The following is an 18447-nucleotide window of genomic DNA, read 5'->3' as shown; positions in this document are numbered from 1 at the left end:
AGACATAAGTTATATTCAAGCTATATTTTGAGATTGCCTCCCTAGAGGCAACTCTAGGTGGTAGAAATGTGAACTAAATATAGAATGATTTCTTAGGCAGGCCCCAAGATCAAACTTGGTCTGTGTAAGCCCAGAGCATGGGATGTTGGGCTATAGAAGGTTAAAGTTTTCTCTAATCATGCCCTGTTACTTGTGAAAGTGAATTTATACTATCAGCAAAAAGAATCTTTGTTTCTTTTAAACAGCTGGAATGTAAAAAATATATGAAATCATTAGTATTTTTGTTGGTGGAAGGTGGAGAAATAAGGATATACACTTGTCTATCTGAAATGACTTTAATATTTTAATTAACTTTGCACCTGGGCTTGAGACTATACATGTCAAGTTTCTGCCTGGAGTGAATTTTGACAAATTTTACATTCATGGGGAAAAAAAAAAAAAACTACAAGTTTTTCCTGGGAGCATTGGAGTAGCTTCTGTTCTAGTGGCCTGAACCATAAGTCATCCATGGAAGTTATGGAAGGAACATTTTTCTTGAAGACAAGCACTGGTTTTAGGTTTCTACCTTCAGGTTAAGGGACTGGAAATGCCTGCAGAAGCTCCAAGCCAAAGAACTGTTTCTTGCAGACTAGGTAGAGTTGGGCAGGTGTGGTAGGAGTGACATCAGCCCTGACCTCCAGAGACCACCCACTTTCAGGGAGAGGGTTGGTTCCAGGTTCATTGGAGGAGTGCACACACTGAGCCAATGGTTTTTCCTACAGACTTTGACTAAGCTGCCCATTTTCTAGAAAGACTCTGTCTAGGCAAGCCCAGAAGCTCTGTTAATTCCGAGTGGAACAAACACTAGTGAACGACTTTAATGAGCAGATATAAGAACACAAGGTTTGCGTTTCACCTATTAAATGTTCCCTGAGGGCAAGCTGCTTAGGAGACACTTTTACTTATGCAAAGAACAGTAACATCAGAATAGAAAAAGAAATACAGTAATTTCTTCATGCTTGTAATAGAACTGTGAACAAACCTCTGTAACACAATGGCCTTTGCTGTGAGGTTTTTTAAACAATCAAAATATCAGTGCCAAGGGCCTGAAAGGCCTTAAAGTCTCACTTACATATAACATAGCCTCATGTGATTTCATAAAGCTTTACTCAGAGATTCATTACAGAAGGAAACATTACAGTTACCAAGATACAAATCTGGAGCGAAAAGCTGGACAGAAGGACAAAGAGAATCTGTGAGTGGCTGCAACCCTGAAAGGAGCCAATGTTTGAAGGGGACAGACAGGCATAAAGGTCTCTCAGGGTGTCAGGAGGAAAAAAGAAGCCTTTTAGCTCCTCGTCTTCCATCTGTATTAATTCCCTACATCTCTTGGGTATCAGAGATGCAAACTTTTTTTCCCATCAACATTTTCCCTACTTAAACTAGCTGCATTGATTCTGTTTGTGACAAAGCCTTTTCCATCTTATATAAGTAAAACTGCCTATCTCATGTTTTGTAAGTGCTTTTAACCCTTGTTTGGTCAAGAATTTTCCCAGTAGAAACTTGAAAGGTTTATGACCTTGTTTTTTTCTTGTGGTGTTACCTTTCTAGAGGAGCGTCAAGGCTAATCACAGACCGCTAAATAAAATTCAACTCCCTCACACACAGGCAGACAAGACCCTCTACGATTTATGACCACCATCACTTCTTCCATTTCATCTCATGTTATATTCCCTTCCTCATCACTCTGTCCTGACACACCCACATTTTCTTTTGCTTACTCTATTCCCTATGCCTAGAATGTTTGCCTTTTTCCCCTGTCCCATCTGGATTCTTACGATTCTTACCTATTTCTTTAAAGTCCAACCCAAATGTTACCTCTCCCATGTAGCCTTACTTCATCTCTGTTGTTGGTAATGATCTTTCCCACCTTGGTCTTCATAGAGCATTTTGTCTTGTACCTTTCTGGTGTACTTAATATGCATTAATTATGGGCATAAACGTTTTACTCCTTTACTAGACTACAAGATACATGAGGACATTTAGGTACCCCCGTGGTTCTGCCCTGGGCCCTCTTCTGTTTCTCCTCTATACTGCTTCATTTGGTGATCTCATAAGCTCCAATGGAATTAGTGACCATCTTTATACTGATGATTCTCAAATCTACTATCCTGCCCCATCTTCTCTGCTGACATCCAATCTTGCATCTCCAACTGCTTTTCAGACATGTCAAACTGGATGTCTGGTGGATATCTTAAACTCAACATGTCCAAAATGGAACTCGTTTTCTTTCCCACTAAACCCTCCTCCCCTCCTACCTTCCTACTTACTGTCAAGGGCATCCCCATCCTCCCAGTCCCTCAGGCTCACAACCTAGGAGTCATCCTGGGTCTCCTCACCATCTCTTACCCTCCATATCCAAGCTGTTGCCAAGACCCGTCGTTTGCCTCTGTACCGTCTCTTGACTATGCCCCCTTCTCTCCTCCATCATCTTCTATCTACCAGCACTCTGGCCCACATTCTCAGTACCTGGCACTTGGACTTGCCGCTGCAACAGCTGCTGGGGGTCTGTCTGCCCCAAGTCTCTCCCCACTCCGGTCCCTCCTCCTTTCAGTCACTGAAGTGCTTTTCTTAAAGCACAGGCCCAACCACTTAACACATTGCAACCCCCCTCTCCTTCTGCCCCTACCCAATAAACTCCAATGGCTTTCTCTTGCCTCCAGGAACAATGACAAAATGTTTTGTTTGGCATTCAGAGCTCTTTATCCCCTGGCCCCCTCCACCTTACACCTTACTTCCCAACATGTACTCTTCAATCCAGGGACACTGGTCTCTTGGCTGTCCCATCACCAAGATGCTCCATCTCTTGGCTCAGGGCATTTTCTCTGGCTGTCTCCTATGCCTGGAATGCTCTCCATCCTCAAATCTACCTACACCTTCCCTGGCTCCCTCCCATATTTTACTGGAAGCCTTCCCCAACCCCAGTGCCCTCCCTTCATTAATTATTTCCTATTTATCCTGTATAGTTTGCTTTGTATATATTTGTTTGCATGCAGTCGCCCCCATGGGCAGCTAGGTGGTGCAGTGGATAAAGTGTTGAGCCCAGAGTCAGGAAGACTCATCTTCCTGAATTCAAATTTGGCCTCAGACACTTATTAGCTGTGTGACTCTGGGCAAGTCACTTAACCCTGTTTGCCTCAGTTTCCTCATCTGTAAAGGGCAAACCACTCCAGTATCTCTGCCAAAAAAACCTCAAATGGGGTCACAAAGAGTCAGACAAGACTGAAACAACCAAACAACCACCACCACAAAGTCTTCCCTGTTAGATCGTAAGCTCCTTGAGGACAGATACTGTCTTTTACCTCCTCAGCACTGGGTACAGTGCCTGAGACACAGCAGGAACTTAATAAATATTTCTTGATTTATTGAGAGCAGAATTGTGTCTTATCTTTTTATGACCCTCCCCAATGCCTAGGAGGGCGCTTAACAAATGGGCTAGATTAAACACAGTAGGTGCTTAACAAATATTTGCTGAATTTATTATGTACAAACTATATAATTAGAAACCTCAAAACTTTCAGAACCCTCAAAAGGAGGCAATTGTATAGTAATCTTAAAGTAAGAAATAATCTGCAATGTTTTATAGAACCAAAAATTATCAGATTTCTAATTACTTTAGAGATTATCTAGTCCTCTGTCATTTTAAAAATGATTCCTATTTCTGATAGCTCTAGAGGGCAGCACCAGGGTCAACAGGTCAAAAGTAACAGGGAGGGTGGTTTCAGCTCAAAATAAGGAAAAAGTGGTATAACTATCCTAAAATAAAATAGTTTGCTTTGGAAATCTTGAGTTCCATGTTATGGGTGGTAATGCAGAAGATGTTGTGGGACCACTTGTCAGGGACACTGTGGACAGGATATAGAGTTTGTTCAGGGCATGGAGTTCATCAGTAGTGTCAAACTTAAACAAAAATGGATCCAAGGGCCACATACTGATTTAGAAACCACAAAGTGGCATTACCTATGTTGTACTGTATTTTCATTCGTTTTGTTAAACATTTCGCAATTACAGGTGCATTTGGGAGTTTTGGCTGCATGTGTCAGGTAGGCCAGGAATCTGAAACCTCAGGACTAGATGACCTGAAGTCTTCTTTAATTCTGTCATTCTCTAACACTAGGAAAATGAAGAGATTAGACGGACTGATCTTTAAGATTATTACAAGTATATGATTTAAAAAACGTGTGTTGGTAATGATGGTGATGTTATTTGGCAACCACAACTCTCTCAGATTAGAACTGGGGAGAAGTAAAATGGTCTGTGAGTGAGCATGTCAGACACCACCAAGGCTCTGGAATTAATCACGGAGAGCAGCCTCGGGCGAAGCCTCAGGTTCAAATCTCTCCTCAGATACTGACTCAATTTGTGACCCCATTAAGTCATTTAATCTCGTAGAACCTTATCTTTTTCACTTGTAAAACAGGCAACAAAACCTCAAAGGGCTGTTTGGATGCTCAACAAAGGGAATACAAAGGGAAAATAATTACTGGACAAACAACAGTGTCCGTTTGGTTTCACTGGCCAGACAGCCATGATTATGCCTGTGGGTCTCTACTAACACTAGGCAGACTCTGACTATTGGCCCTTGAGAAAAGGCTGATTGGGCCATTTCTCCTTTGGTTAATTTTCTACCAGGTAAGCGCTGATTTCTGTGAAGCACACATATGCGTGGTCAGGACTCTTTCTGAGTGTGGTTTTAATTCTGTGGCTTTAGAGAAGGGCTGTTACTCCAAGCAAAGATGCAAGAGTCATGGCTGCCACATTTCAAAGACTGTCAGAGACTCAGAAGCAGTCAGGCACCTCAAAGATCCCCACAACAAAACTAGATCAGCCAAGAACTGACAGTCATCATCAAACAGACAAATCCTCAGAAGACAGCAAAGACACACAGAGGGACCTGGCACTAGGACGGGTTGTGATGATTGCTTCACAGGATGGCAGAGGTTTCCTGAGGTTTGAAAAACATTGAGAAGACCAATACACCGACAGCTGCTGAAAAAAAGCCATGTGTAATGGGAACAATAATAGAAACCATGGAATACTTAGAAAAAGATTAGAAAATGGCAATTTTTACTGAGGAAATTCACTTTTTCATTCCCTGCTATGACAAAACCACTGTCAGAAGTCCAGGTGCACCTGTAAAATCTGGGCATCTTCATCAGACTGTAAAACAAATGTTTGGGGGATTTTTAACTTCCAGAAGGCCTATAAGTTTTGTTCTCATTCTCCAGGAATGATAGTGGTATATTTTGGTACAGTAAGAAGCAGAATATTCCCAGGATTCCAGAAATTCCCACATGGAGATAGAGAATTGTGACTTCACTTTTCTCCATACAACACAACATGAAATGTTAGGAAATTCATCCAAGAGATGGAGATAAATATGTCTCAATTGCCTGGGAACTCATCTGACTTAAACTTCACAGATAATCTATGGGTAGTCATCAAGGGTAGATTTGGAAAACTAGACCATAGGTACTGCTTGATACCCAGTCTGATGTGTGGTTTCATGGTGAAGAATTAAAGGGGATGTGTCAAAATCTTATGAAGTCACAGTCTTGTGAATGCCAAGTCATTTAAAATAGGGAGAGGACATACTGAATATTAAAAAGTTTTTTGAAGAAGTAAAAAGCTGTAAAGTTATCATCATTCAATAAATAATTATATTACTTTGTCCTAGATAAACACACTCTACTGCATATCAAGTGCTTTACGAAACTTCAGAGCCTCATCTGTGAATAGACTGGACTTTTGGTCTCATTGGCATAGGAAAATCTTGATAAGTAAACTTTCTTAGATTTGAGTGTTTCCTGTCCTCCTCCAAACAGACAGGCCCTCCACATTATGGTATAAATTTCAGCAATCACATGACTAGAGCACAGAAAGAATAAAAAGAATTGACATTTTAGTTGGCATTATCACTCTTTATTTTATGAGAAATACGGTAATGGATTTTGTCAGAGATGAAGCTACGCTATAAAACTGATTTTTTCATATGACCAAACTTCATTCCTTTAAGCACAAAAACATTTAAAAAGAACTATTTTCACTGTAAGCCCTGTAAAGCATGTTATGGTACAAGGTGGAGGAGCTGTGGGCCAGGTCACTAATGTACTATTGGGATAGCTATGAAGTACTCCAAAACCATTCTGGTGGATAATTTATAATTATGCAAGAAGAATCACTAAACTGTTCATATTCTTAGATTTAGTCTAAATCCCATTCCTAGGACTCTATCTCAAGGAGGTCAATGATCATAAAGCCTCACATATAACAAAATATTCATAGTAGTATTTTTCGAGATAGCCAAACAAACAAAAACGTAGGTGCCCATAAATTAGGGAATGGCTTAACAAATTGTACGTGAACGTCATGGGACATGACTGTTGCAAAAGAAATGATGACTACGAAGATTACAGAGAAACAGAAGAAGATTCACATAAACTAATACTGAGTGAAGAGGTTAGAATCGACAGGACAATACACACAATGATTTTTCTAACTAACAAAAATAACACTAGGCTTTGGCAGTTGGACTTTGCTCAAATTTTTCATTGTTACAAGTGAGGATCCGATGAAAGAGCGGTAACCGAGAATGATTCTGATGTTAAAAAAGGCATAACGGTTATGCATTTCCTGCCTTCTTAAACAAAGGATAGCAGCCAAATTTCTGCCTTTTCTTGATGACACAGAGTGAAAATCAATAAACAAGAAGTGAGGAATTATATAGTGAGTAGGTACACTGGGCATTATATCTGTGCCCCAGCTAAAGAGCTGTAGGTCCTGTGCCTCTATCCTGTCTTGCCCCGAAGATTTCTTAAGGTAGGTCTACCCACTAAGTTCTAGCTGATAAAAAAGCTGGAAGGGTGAGGTTGAGATGACATAAAACAGAGCTGGCAGACATTCAACGAGAGAAGGAATCTCCTCCTGTACCCTCGTTTGCCCTTTATTTATTCCAGAGGCCTAGCCTAGCCAATGGGGAACCATGCCAGTCTGAAAGCAGGTTTGGAGGGCCCAGCCACCATCACGGTAGGACAGAATCATCCCCCCAGTTCCTGAATTCCCTCACTCTCTGGACACTGACCTTTCAACAGGCTGTGAGTAGAAAAACAGAGGATGCTTATTAGCTCCTGGTGGAAGCAGCTAAGGCTCCTGCACATGAACCATGTCTGGGAACTCCCTAGCTTGAGGCATTAAAGGTGGCCTAGGAGGCGGCTCTGGAGAAGCCCACAAGTAAAGAGCTACACAGTATAGGCAAGCCACACCTGTGCATTCACTCCATTATGCCAGGAGTACAAATTTAGGGTCTGAAACCCCTTTTCACCTCCAAACTGAGAGCTGCTATGAGTCAATGGTTAAATGTGGGGCTATTTTGTCTAGGAGTTCACCATAATATGTTCCACTCATTTATAGCAAACATTTGCTCACAATGCAATAAAAATCAGCTTATTGTTATCTGGAGACAAAATCCATTGCAAAAGCAGAGAGAGCAAAAAAGTAGGTGTAGAGAGAACATGACAATCTAGTGGCTAAGTGAGGCCAACTTGCCAAGCAGGAATGGGGCGGTGGAGAGGGGGTAAACTCATCAGTGTCTGCCCAGGCAGATCACACCTTGAGCCAATTGATGAGCCAGAAAAGACTTGGGCTGCTTGTGATGATATTCAGTTTAGGGCAGTTGTGGTCCTCCCTTGCACTTGGCTGGCTGCTGTCCTGGCATCGAGCTGCATCCCCAACTTCTTCCTCTCCACCCTCTTGCTTGGCTTCCACTTCTCATCACCCTTTAGTCCCTCTTCCCAACTGGGAAAAGCTACACTTTCCAGCTGCCCCCTTCGTTTTCGAAGAGGACCAGTGACATCACAGGGTGATGTCTTGACTTGTGTGAGAACTGGATTTAAATGAGGCAGTTACAAAGTCATCAGCCTCACTCTCTCCCTTCCTGAGTCATCAAAGTCCACTGGCAGGACAAAAGTCAGGATGACTGGTGATGGCCCAGGTGCAGTGGATGACTCTGTCATCTTGCTCTAAGCTCTCCACAGTGCCTGCTTCAGCTGCCTTCATGGCCACTGGAACAAACTGTTCTTATCTGCCCATTTCATTGGGGAAGTCTTCACATGCTTGGGAGAGACACCCCCTAACTCACTAACAGATCTGAGGCCTGTCAGTTACCCACAACCTGGGTTAGCCTATCTGCTGAGACAGCTTTACTGCTGCAGCTTCTTGGAGTCACAGGTGAGAGTGATGGATGAAAGGTGGACACCAAAGGTGGATGAGCAGCCCCCAAAAGGGCTTGGCCCTTTTTTAAAAAAGTAATTTATTTGGATTTTTCACATCCTTTAATGAATTGTAAATATATTAACAGGAAAGATTCCCCCCTCCCCTCTCCAAAGACTGTACAATTTCTGCCCCCTTACTCATAAGGGAATAGAAGTTGGCTGAAATACAGCATGAAGAAAGGAGGGCAGAGTTTTTGACATTGTTGGGGAGGGAATCAAGAGATTAACTACATAAATCCATATAGACCATGTTCCTAGATTTAGGAGATAAACAATGCCACCCAGGAATGGGATGAGGGAGAGGCTAATGTCTGCCATCTCACTTAATCACAGACCTTGGTGCTCCCCACAAGTGTTTTCTGATGCAGAGCAGAGCCATGACTACCTGAGTTGGCAGGGGAATCAGTACTTGGACTCTCATCAAGGAATAGGGACAGGTACTGGGGAAGCACGACCTCAGGATGATTAAATAGGAATCATAGAATTTCAAAGCTCAGAGAGAAGGCGTCCAGTCAAACCTCTATCAGAGCAGGAATCTCTTCTACAATGTCTAAATCTAGCCTCCTCACAGTCAATTCTGGTCCTCAAGAAGCTTACATTCCACAGAGCCGCCCATTTTCTGTCCACTCTCTGAGCCTGTCTTCTTTTATTTTTTTCTTCCCCCAGTATTTTCAAGAGCCTCTGGAAATTTTCCTTTGCTTTATTTGAAAGTATATGTTTAAAAAAATACCAGACACTTCCTTCTCAGGTTATTTTTCATCAAGATGTACAAAAGTGAGAAGTGAAGAGATTACAACTTGGTAACATTCAAGGGTCCAGTCAGTGATACAGAGACAGTCCACGTATCACATGCTACTACTGACCTTCACCTTCCTTTGTCCCTTATAAGATCCATCCACATGTTTTTAGGAAGATGGCTTGATGGATGCTTTGTAGCGACAGTGGTTTACTAAACTACAGCACAAAAATAAACAGCACACTCAGCTATCCCTGCCAAAAACTAAAGGATCCTTCAGTGCATAAACAAAATAAGCGTTATGACAGTCATTTGGGAAGAACAACAACCGCCACAACAAAAACCCCAAACGCTGACCAAATTACAACAATGTCTGGGTCACCATGTCATGCTTTCACCCGTCCTGAGTGGCTGGCTGCTGCTGTAGAAGCCCACTGGGGGTCTCCTGGTGACACCACACAGTTGCGAGCCATGCAATAACGTGTCCTCAGAACAGGAACATGATAATAGGTTGAACATATTAAAAATGGCAATAAAAGGGTGTGAAGGAGAAGCAGGTGTGCACCTACAGCAAGGGCCCTGAGCAGTGATGAGGCAGCTCAAGTGCTGCACCCACACCTAGGAAACAGACGAATCAAAGCAAAGTCTCCAGGGCATCGGTTGGACCCAGTCCCAGATGAGAAGTGCCCAGGATGAGTGACCATCAGACCCCTCCCTGGCAGAGGGCGTGCTCAAGTCCGTGAGATCACGGACCCACTGAAGGACAGAATAAGATGGACTCAACAAGCTTTGCTCATCCGGAGACAAGGGAGAGCCCCTCCGCTGCCAAGGGGACGAGCCCGTACTGAGGTGGAGGCAAGTGGATGCTTTTCATTTCCCACTGTCGAAGGTATACCAACTTAATGAGGCCATATAAAAGTTTTCTGGGTGCAAACTCTTGGTGTAGGCCTAACGTATCTTATAGCACTAAGATTACTGACATTTCCCTAAGTATAAATGCAATAAGAACCAAGGCAGATTACCCTCTTTTTAAAAAAACTCCTGAATGAGAATGGTTTTCAAGTTCAATGACCTTTCTCCTTTCAACACCAAGGCCATACTCCATATTGCCTACCATACTTTACATTTTCTTGGTGGTATCTTACATTCAGATTAGTGTGGCTGTCGTGAAAATCTAAGCATCAGCAGGGTACGGATCATTTTATGTATGTTAACTATACAGTCCATTAAAAGTCTTGCAGCTCCAATTCCCTCTCCCCTTGCCAGCTCAGCAATTCTATGGATAGAGCCGCAGACATGGAGTTGGAAAGATCTGAGTTCAAGCCTGGCCTCAGACTTGTCCTAGCTACGTGACCATGGGCACATTTCTGGACCTGATTGCCTGAGTTTCCTCCACTGGAAAATGGGGTAATAATAGCACCTCCCTTGCAGGATTATTTTGAGGACCAAAGGAGCGCCTAGGAGGTGTTATATAAATGCTTATTCCCTTCCCACCCCAGTCCCTTTCCCAATTTCTCCACATCTAAGAAGACCCTCAATACTTCTTTTCTATCCATTCTTCTTATTTATGTTTTCTTCCTATGTGGTATTTATTCTTTTAACATATTTGTTATCTTTCTCCCCCATTAAAACCATTAAGCCACTCAAGGGCATGTAAGAAATGGGAGGAGGAGTTTTGTTTCCACAGAACTAAAGGTGTACTTCCCCCCTCCCCAACCCCAGCTTTAGCAGAAACCAGGCCTCAAGGTCAGTCAGGTGAGAGGTTAGAAGCTTGCATGTATAAGGCAGTCAGGGGAATTAGGCCAAACCGCTTGAACCAGTTCAAGCTTATCTAGGGTCTGGTCTTGGTCAAGAATCCAGGCCTACTGATTTGCATAATTTGCATATGTTGAAGAGGGAAAGTAGGGGAAGTAAAAGAATGTAGTTTAATCCTAAACTAAGGCAAGGAAAATCTAATTAACTTCACTTTTGCTTCTGTATCCTTATTATCCTACCTATATAAACTGTATAACCTAGGAAAACTATGTAAAAAATAAAGATTGTTAACTAACCATGACTCTAGCAGGAGCGGAGGGAATGGTTACCCCTGCTCCTGCAGCTGTATCAGTGTGAGTGTTCCAGTGAGCACTACACCTGCTTTCTCCAGGAGCTAACCAAATGCCTTCCTCTGCCCACTCTGGTCCTTCTTTGAGCGAGAATGGGCAAATCACATGGATCTTCCTAAGGTCCAGGGAAGGGAAGCAACGAGCAGTGAAAGCTCCTATCGGGCCTTACTCCCAGATCTTGCCTTGGGGTGTCCTGTGATTCCCCACTTGGGACTTCTGGCTCTGTCTTGGGAGCCTTGTGATCTTACTGCCGTTCTAAGGGTCTGATCCCTAGGAGGCCCTGGGATCCCTACAGATTAAAGGGGGGGGGGGGGCTACCACTTGGTCTTCCTCTGGGAGTCCTGTGGTCTGCACAGCCTTCCTTAGGGATTATCACAGGGTTCTTCCTCAGGACTTTGGCCCTGCCTAGGAAGTCCAGTGATCCCCCAAACCGTGTTTTCTCACAAGTTGGGGAAGTCCAGTGATCCCCAAAATCGCATTTCTCACAGGCAGAAAATGTCTTAGAAATGACCCTGCCTTCCACATCTGGAATAACAGATGCTATAGACACTCAACCTTAGAACCTCTTCATTCAAGGTCCTACACAGGGAAGGGGTTCAATCAAGGCTATTTGAAGGTGGCCATGGAAACAGCCTGGGACAGTGGAACAAGAACTGAACTAGGCATCTGAAGACAAGGCCAGGGACTAGTCCAGAGGCCTTAGATGAGTCATCCAAATTTTCCTGAAGTGCAAAATGGTGACAATAGTAACTGCTCTCTTTGCATGATGGGGTTGCTATTTAGTGCTTGTCAAACATGCTTTAATATTTACATATTTCAAGAATCTAGGGTGGAGACTCTAATCGCTGACTTTGGGAGCAACCTTCTTCCATGTGTTCCTGTTTGGTGGCTAAACGTTCAACACCTGGTAGTAAACTCTCTGAATTTAACTAGCCTGGACCTCAAGTGACAGAATCTAGTCCCCAGGACTAGATTCAAAGCATTTTTGTCTTCATAGCTTGTATTATCACAGCTTGTATTACACAGTGATAGTTTCAAGAACTCAAGAGTCAGCTCTCTGATGCAATGAGGACCTGGAGGGAGGACTTTTGTTTGTGAAAGGCAAACATAATGTTGTCATTATTTTTAGTCAATTTTAAGCTCCAGATTAAAGAATTTGTTTTGCTTTTTTTTCCCCTGCAAATCTTTTAAATGTGTATTGTCTTACATTGTCTAAAGATACTTTATTTTCTACTATGAATATTTTCCTCTCAAAGTAGTAATCTTCCTTCTAATGAGAAAATTAATTTTGGAAACAAGAGGGCTATTAAAACTCTATCTGGGCTTGAAACAAAAGTTCTGATTCCAAGGTCCAATTTTTTTCAAGTGTTTCCACTGAAGACATTCTCAATGTTAAGAGTCTGAGATCAAGAAATCTAATTCAATTTCCTTATTTTACAAGTGAGAAAATAGAGAGCCAGAGACGGGAAAGGAAGTGACAAAATCATGCAGGTAGGAAGCATCAGAACCAATATTTATAAGCAGATCTAACTAAAGCCACTGCTCCTTCAGCTTCCCACTCTGCTTCTAGGCAAGCAAGGCTGAGATCAATCACCTCTTGCTCTCATACTTGCTATTTTACGTAAAGGATGGCAGCACTGGAGTCGGGCAGGACCTGAGAGACAAGCACCTCGACTTGAGGAGACAGATTTGTTTTATTTGCATTTAATTAAAATGCTAGTCATCATTTTCCCACACAAAACAGGCACACATACGACTGCAGCATATCCTGTTTCTATCTGTCATTTCTCCTGTTTAGATTCCCTGTAATATGCATATGTTGGTGAAAGACCAACTCTGGGCCAAATCAATCCAATTCAAATTAAATAAGTATTTATTAAACACCTACTAGATGAGGCAAAGGGAAGAGAACTAGTTTTCAGAGACACTCAAGACCACTCTTCAATATTTTGGTGAGTAGCATGGCTATGCCATTCATCTTTATTTAGTAAACATCTACTGTGCAGGAGGAAGAGTTGGGCGCTAATGAAAGAGAGAGAAGATAGGGGCCACTGTCATATAGATAAAGACATCTCAGACACAAAGACAATAAACAAAAAGTACAAGAGTGATGTCAGTCAGCCCTCCCAGGCTATATAAATAGCGCTAGGGCTCAGAGGAGAGACTGGAGGAGGCAGCACTGGAGTGGAGCCTTCAACTGAGAAGCTAAACAAGAAAAGCACTTGATCTGGAGTCTGGAAAACTGGGCTCAAATCTTGGCCCTGATACTCATGAGCTGTGTGACCTTGTGAAAATCACTTTCTTTACTTCTCCAGGCTTGTTTCCTCATTGCTAATAAAGGAATATTACAGATGAGGAAATGGAGGCCAACAAAGATAAAGTGACTTGCTCAGGGTCACAGATGGCAGGCAGAATTTGAACTCAGGTCTTGAGCAGCTCACAGTTGCCTTCATGAGATAGGGAGGAAGAGAAATGACCTTTGGCATTAGATTAGATGTTATCACTTGTAAAGAATGAAGAATATCTGCTCTACAGTAATTAGCCCGGGGAGCCCGGGGAACAGTTCATTCAGCACAAAGAAAACAATACCAAGACTAGACAAGCTTAGCAGAATGGATTAGAATGACAGTCTGTTCCTGGAATACTCTCCAAAGGACTCACAGAAAAATAGGTCACTTTCTTTTGTAACAGATGCAGAAGCATTTACCTTTTCTTCATGTAAATTATTTAAAGCCTGTATTTTACTTTTCAATGACCAAAATGCTTGGCTCAGGAAAACACATATATGCAATTTAAAGTGGGAACTTTACACAAAATATCTCAAGGTGAGCAGGCTACTATGAATTAAAAATGAGTTTTCAAACAAAGTATTTACTGACACTGAAGTGAAATGAAACATTGAGATAAATGATAAAGTTCTGGATTAAATACCTCCCTAGTTTAACTACCTTACAGAATTATATATGTGCAGAAATTAAAACCACCAAGATGAATGAATGAGCCATGAACCTCAAGTGACCCACAGCATAGGAGCCAGGGGTTCAGTCCTCCCACCTCAGCCTGGGGTGTGGGACCGTGGACAAAGTCACCTCCCTTCTGCTGTCCCGTTTCCTCATCGGTAAAATAATGGGTGGGACTAGGCCTCTAAACGCCCTTCCATTTAAACTGCCTTGAATTGTTCTTTTGTCATTGCAAGGCCCATGCATTTCATCTAATAATAGTAATACTAGCTAGCATTTGTGCAGCTAGTATCGAGCCTGGGGGCTCCCCCAACAGACTCAGCATTTCTACCTAAGAGAGATGACTGGGCCCCAGCTTCTTTAGCCTCCCCTGTGCACTGAGCTGTTAATGTGTCTTGAATGAATAAATGAAACCTTGTCCTGCACTTCACCTCTGATGTTTCCCTGGTTAGAATACGCCTTAAAGACCCATCAGAAAATTGCTGGAATAACTTTTTATCTGTAGACTTCAGGCACCGCAGTCAATACAAACACCGCTAGCAGGATGTTTTTCCTTCAGCGCTCTACTTGGAGAAAGGCTAGCTGAAGGTGTTCTACTTGTCACTGCCCTTCGTGCTGATTCATCACTTGCAAATCGTGAGAGCAAAAACAAATGAGCACAGAAGTCACATCACAACAATGAAGCTCTCATTTCCCAACATTACCTTGTTTTGTGCTTCCGACGAGCCTGGGAGGTGGTTCTGAGACTGAAAAGGGTAGGAAGGACTTCTTCATCCAGCTAGGACAGCACTGATCCCAACTTGGGGCTTCCTGACTGCAGAGGCCAGCACCTGGCTACTTCAAGAACCACGCAATGTCCAGAACCAGAGGAGACCTTCCACACTATCTGGTTCATCCCTTTTACTTTACGGAGAAGAGAAATGATTTGTTCCAAGAGAATGAGACTCTATCATTCACTCAAGGTCATGTGACTAGTAACAAGTGAAAGCGAGTCTTGAACCCAGGTCTCCAGACCCCTGGTCCAGAGCTCTCTGTGCCACCCCATGCTATCTCTGGTCAATTGGTTTTTTTCCATGTGAAGAAAACATGATGACTAGATAGTCTTCATGCTGCTGCAGACATAGAGGAGGGTGATGGGGCAGGCACCTGGATGTCTTACAAATGACGCTGAATTCTTCTGATCACTCTTTCTGATGCTGCTGGTTTGTGTCTTTCATCCTTTTTTTTTTTAATCCTTATTAAAGAAGCAGGGTCAAGTGTCTATGTTCAACCTTTCAGTTACATTTATAGTAAAAAATAGGTGTGTACACATTCATCAGAATCTAAGAAAGATGCATAAGGCCCTCAGAGCAGAAACTGGCCTAGAAGCCCTCTCTTCCTACGTCATAAATGCATACACTGCCTTTGGCTGCAGAAATAACTAAAAAGGGAAAAGTGAAAAGAAACGCGAAGACACAAGACAGTGGCATACAGCAAAGGAGAGAAGAACACAGACAGGGTCTTCTCAGTTCAGACTTGGGAAAATGCACAAAAGAAGCTGAATCAAAGCTGGGGGAAACCACCTCATGCCTGCTGCAAGTTCTTTTTGTTGCTAACAACCTAGAACACAGCAAACAAATGGCCACATTATTATGGAGGTGGCAGTGTTGATTTACTCATGAGGGAAGAGAAAGTAGCCCCCCATCTTCAGAACCCTTTCATGTGACTGGGGTACAGAGGTGGCCTGCTGCAGTTCATCTATTTTTCAGTTATGTCCTACTCTCTGTGACCCCGTTTGGAATTTTCTTGTCAAAGATACTGGAGTGGTTTGTCATTTCCTTCTCCAGCTCATTTTACAGATGAGGAAACAGAGGCAAACAGGGTAAAGTGACTTGCCCAGGGTCACACAGGTAGTAGGTGTCTGAGGCTATTGGAATTCAGGAAGATGAGTCTTCCCTGACTCCAGGTCTGGTGCTCTGGTTAGTTGTTGTCCTTTGTTCTTGCAGAGGACCAAAATGACATCACTAATGCTAGAGTCAAGTTTCAGTGTGTCCGACTATGGCTGATGAGACCAATAAGAATACTTTACCACAGGTTGGGCACAAATAATCTGTGTGAACATTTGGGGTGGATACTCCAAACTTGCATATCCTGCATTTCCTCTGAGCTGTTTCAATTCTGCTTTGCTCATAGAGCGCAGCACCTTCTCTGACGTGGGCATGCCATACTGAGCGGTCCTGTGCCAGTGTCTCTCATGTTTCACAATCAATCCCAAAGTTCTTAAGAGAGACCTTGAGAGTGTCCTTGTATCGCTTCTTCTGACCACCATGTGAGCGCTTGTCCTGTGTGAGTTCTCCATAAAATAGTCTTTTTGGCAAGGACACATTTTGCTTTTCAACAACGTGGCCAGCCCATTAGAGTTGCACTCTGGGCCAGGAGCCCTATGCACTATGGCGCCACCTAGCTTCCCTTAAGAAATTAGTGATGCTTATCCTGGGGAAGGAAAGACTAATGGGGCTCTGGATGGTGTTCTACAAGTATGCAGAGGGTCATTACAGAGAAGAGATATTAGTCTAGTTCTGAAGAACAATGTGCAAAGAGAGAGACCGAGGCTTGACGTAAAGAACTCCCTGATCATCAGAGCCATCCAGAGGAGTGGACTGCTTTGGAGGGCAGGTGGTTCCCTCACTGGTGGATAATTTAAAGCAAATGATGGATGACAAGGTTCTAGTTCTGATGTTCTAGGGATGTGCTTCTCTATTTGAAATAAAAACAGGATGGCTCTAGATTAGACTCTCAGGAGGTACAAGGAATTCCTCTTCTTTACCCTAAGTCTGGTTTGATTGCTTATGGACTCTGCAGCATTCAAGAGGCATGGCCTTACCTCACAGAAAAGCTTGCTTGATCCATCCCAGCTATCTTCCCTGCTATCTTGTTCCTACCCCCTGCTTCTCCCCACCTGGACCAGCATGCTTCTGCACTGGGCTTCCAGAAACCATGAAGATCCTGTCCTTATACTGAGTGTGAATTAGTGCAAATTACACTAGCCTGCTATATCTAGTTGTCCCTACACCAATCCATGGTTCGTATTCTACCCAGCCATTTGCCTTGGCCATCTTGACCCCAAGTGATGTAAGCCTCGGAAAAGGAAGGAACAATTTACTTTCTTATCTCTCTATATCTTTAACATCTACCACAGTGCCCAATACATGTCATCCACTGATGCTGGGTTCATACTACTCCCCATCCCCCATTCCCACTTCTTGCTCTCATAATGGTAATGGATTGACTGTCCAACAGCTCCATTCACCGTCCCTCTGACTTCCTGGTCTAAAACTCATTTACTTGGCCAATATTCATCCTCCTGTATGCTTTGTCTTTCCCTATTTGAATGTAAGCTTCTTGTGGTTAGGGACTGCTTCACTTTTGCATATGCCCACCACCTCCAGAACCCAGCACACAGCAGGAGCTTCCTGTTTTTTCATGTATTCATTTTACAGTGCAGGATGCCCCCCTCTGGCAGCTAGTTTTAGTTGATGCTCAGCAGATCATCACTAAAAGTAAACAGAAGAGGAACCTGGCTCTTTCTGTCTTTCCTTCTTCCTACAGACATTTGGCATAACCTAAATTTTCAGAATTTGGGAAGCAATTTATCAGTTTTATTTCAAATTATTCTGAAGCCCAGGCCATTCGCTCATATATTCTTTGCATATTATAAATCCTCTCTCATTTTTTTCTTTTCTAATAGATCACACAGGCATATGCATACATAGATATGTGCTTGAGTCTTGAGCACTAATGATAGTGCTTTGTCTTATGATTCTGTCAAATAGACAGTGCAGGCAATCACTAAGCATAAATTTAGCACCTACTGGACACCTACCAGGCACTATGGTCATTGCTGGGGATACAAGGAACAGAAATGAAAGAATCCCTACCCTTAGGGAGCTTACATTCTGTGGGGGGAAAGAATATACATATACACACATGTAAGGATACAGAGTGGATCTATGGTTGTTTCTGGGAGCCTGGGGCGGGGGGCGGGGAGAGATGAGACTAGTAGTTGAGGTGGATCAGGAAAAGTCTAATTCAGGAGGCAGCATTTCAGATCAGGTTTGAAGAATAGGACTGGCAGCTCGATCTTTTTACTCTAAATCTAGGGTCATTTCCATTATGTTGCTGGCTTCTTAATTTATTCACCCTGTTCCTACATGAGGTCCACAAGGTCCTACATCGGGTTTTTCAATATTTTGATCATTACTTCAATATAACTAGTTTGCCCTGCAAGCTTATGCATTTTATTTTCTGAATTTAAAACCATGATTGTGAGAAAGGTGTACAGGCATCCCTAGGCTGCC

At 42.8% G+C, this 18447-nt stretch overlaps 1 protein-coding gene across 3 annotated transcripts in view; it reads right to left on the bottom strand.

The window, feature by feature from the left end:
• The window catches only part of SCAPER (S-phase cyclin A associated protein in the ER), a 422044-nt gene that overhangs the window by 93786 nt on the left and 309811 nt on the right, over positions 1–18447 (bottom strand). The gene's annotated exons all lie outside the window — the stretch shown is intronic.

This window comes from Trichosurus vulpecula, chromosome 8, assembly GCF_011100635.1.
Source record: "Trichosurus vulpecula isolate mTriVul1 chromosome 8, mTriVul1.pri, whole genome shotgun sequence".
Lineage (NCBI taxonomy): Eukaryota > Metazoa > Chordata > Mammalia > Diprotodontia > Phalangeridae > Trichosurus > Trichosurus vulpecula.
The sequence above is the reverse complement of the archived record's forward strand: the minus strand, read 5'-3'. Positions and strand labels throughout refer to the sequence as shown.